This window comes from Solanum tuberosum, unplaced genomic scaffold (genome assembly GCF_000226075.1).
Source record: "Solanum tuberosum cultivar DM 1-3 516 R44 unplaced genomic scaffold, SolTub_3.0 scf00232, whole genome shotgun sequence".
Lineage (NCBI taxonomy): Eukaryota > Viridiplantae > Streptophyta > Magnoliopsida > Solanales > Solanaceae > Solanum > Solanum tuberosum.
Genome location: NW_006239158.1, coordinates 389727 through 392560, shown reverse-complemented (window position 1 = coordinate 392560; position 2834 = coordinate 389727). Strand labels below are relative to the sequence as shown.

The 2834-nt window shown below is 32.3% G+C and overlaps 1 long non-coding RNA gene across 1 annotated transcript; it reads left to right on the top strand.

The window, feature by feature from the left end:
* The first annotated feature begins 1066 nt into the window (after positions 1-1066).
* LOC107062488 (uncharacterized) lies at positions 1067-2314 on the top strand. Its single transcript, XR_001474648.1, has 3 exons — positions 1067-1139; positions 1639-1853; positions 2189-2314. It is a non-coding gene; the product is annotated as an uncharacterized lncRNA (long non-coding RNA).
* Positions 2315-2834: the final 520 nt, after the last annotated feature.

Genomic DNA, 2834 nt, shown 5'->3' with positions numbered 1-2834 from the left:
AAGTAGGAATAGTATAGGACAGATGTAAAGTAGAAATAGTATAGGCACATCTAAGGCAAGACTTTCTCGACGGAAAGCAAGCCTCCTTGTAAACAAAAATACTCAATAAAATATCAAGTTTCCAATCTAAGCTATGGATCAAAATATTCCAGATATCACACATGTATATCTATTTATGATTATGCATAGCTAAATCTGTTAATTCTTGAAAATCATTAGCATGATTAAATAAGTTTATATTAGTTATTATACACTAGAATTATTTGAAGTATGTTTTCTAGTTTGCTAACATGAGGAAAAAAAGAAAAACTTTCAAAACTATGTCATCCTAAAGTTGAAACCATAGGCAAGGAAGCCGTGAGGGGAGTAAATAGAGTTGAGGCGCTGTTAGGAAGAGAGTACCTTTGAAAGTACGATGTTAGTAGTGACAAGGAAACATGGTTGAAAATAATCTAGTTTATAGTAATCTAATATGAATAATATTTATTATGCATATGGTATAAGGGAATTATTGATTAAACAGCAAAATATCAATATGACTACCTCTTTACATGATGAAATGATATTAGCTTATGAAACACTGATTTTATATATTCTTAAAGATATAGAAATTATAGAATTAAGGAGAATAATATGGGAAAAAATATTTGACCCCGAAGATGAAGAACTAATAAACCAAACCTGGCATGAAATAGATGAAATATATGAACTAGAACAAATTAATATTTTTGAAATATTAGACTTAGAATACTGTTCAGACTAATGATAAATTACGAATACTTCCAATATTGGCAAGCAACTATTGAAGATATCGCTTTATTAGGAAATCTAATAAAGGAAAATATAGATACATATCAAAGAACCCAAGATATACAATATATAGAATACATTCTAGAAAATATAAAAGAAATAATTAGACTAATACCTTTAAGAAAAGAGTATTATGATAAAATGATTACCGAAAGAAATGACTGAAAGCTTACCCCCAAAAGCCAAGGATTCGCTTGGGGCCAGCAATGGCTCTCGAGTGCCGGCCAGGTCTAGGGTGTAGGCTCGGGGAGTGACACAACCTGCTTGGCTCAAGATGTCTAATCTTCTCACTGCTGCTGCAACACTTCTTCCTGGTGAATCTTCTCAAGGTGATCCAGCAATGTTTGTGATACTTAGGGTTCTCTCAAAGTACTTGAGCAACTGGTTGCTAGAGTGGATGATATAATATCAGAGGTATCTCTAGTTTTAATCTACTCCTCGTATTAAATACAACTGTAGCCTGTAGTTTTCAGTCAGTTGAGCAACAATATGTCAAAGGTGTGTTGTTTGGAGTTCCCTAACCTACAAATTTATTGCATTCTCACGTGACCTCCAATATAAAAAAAAATTGAGTTAAACAATTAACTTTATCCACTCTTGTTTTATTTCTCATTTGCTAACCACTTATTTAATACATACATAGCTATCTGGGGAAAATGTTCTTGAATTGAAAATTTTATTCAACACTAGACCATGTTTTACCATGGAGGTATGCTTTTCTTTATTTAAATAAAAAGAAAACTTCTTATAGGGGAATTAGATTCATTCTTACTTAGGAAAATACAAGTTGCCTTGAACTAAAGACGATTCTAATTTGTTCTATTTAAGATGTTGGACGATGGTGTTGCTGCCCTGGGAGCACCACCTGCCAGTAAACAAGTCATGGCAAACCTCCCAGTTACTATTGTCATAAATGAGTTCTTGATGAAGCTTGGTACATATATGGAGTATCCAATTTTCAGGGAGGTGTTAGTTTTAGATTACAAGATGCAAGAGTTTCCCAGCAAGCATATGTTTCACCTCCTTGCCTGAAGCAATGGTTGGTTTGAAATCGAAACTTTCCTATGCTTATCGTATTTTTGTCATAATGATTTGATTTGCCACAATTTCATATTGTTGTATCCAATAACAACTTCTATGCCTTCAGATATTCTACTGTGTCTATTATGATAAGTACAACATATTTTTCTTTACATGCTCAACAGTATTATAGCTCATCATTTTGATCATTTTGAAAAACATCTTATGTCATTAATTAGAAGTACACAACTTTTTTCTCTTTGGTCTTATATGTGATTCATTTCATTTATTGACCAAGGAAGATAAGTTAGAGAATTTAACAGTCCTTTTTTATTTCCTTTATGTTGTAGATATACAGGTAAGTGAGGTGAAGATTGTCAAACAACATATAAGGATAAATAGACAAATAGCATTAATTGTACTATTCTCCCGTCATAGATGTGGTATAATGTCCTAAGGAAGCATACAAGAAAGCAAGGAGCTAAGATATATGCACAGCTGCATGGCTATTATATATGAAGACTTTTTGAATAATTTTGATGTTTGAATCTACATTGAATTTTTTGGAATTCTTTGCAAGTGTATATCTTGAAACATCTCTTTATTTGTATGTGTAGTAAAAGACCTATATTGCTTTGTTGAAGTGTACTGTAAATTCATACATTTGTAGGGTACAATTTTTTTAACTATATTCTTTTAACATATACAAAATATCATGCTTTGAAAGTGTCGTTATAGGGACATTGCTTGTGTGGCTTATTGATTGTAAATTGTAATATGGTACATTAGGAAAGACTACACATCACACATGTTGCTTTAGAGGAGATAGCAATAGCCACATTTTGCATCTATGGCTTAAGGTATCAAAGGTCACATTTGCAAAATGTAGTTTGAGATTATGAGAAGCGTTATATGTGGTGATAAAAGCGTAGCTTTTTTAACTCATGGACCACACTTTTAAAGCGTACACTACTAAAAAAACAGCGTTTAGCGACGGACTATAG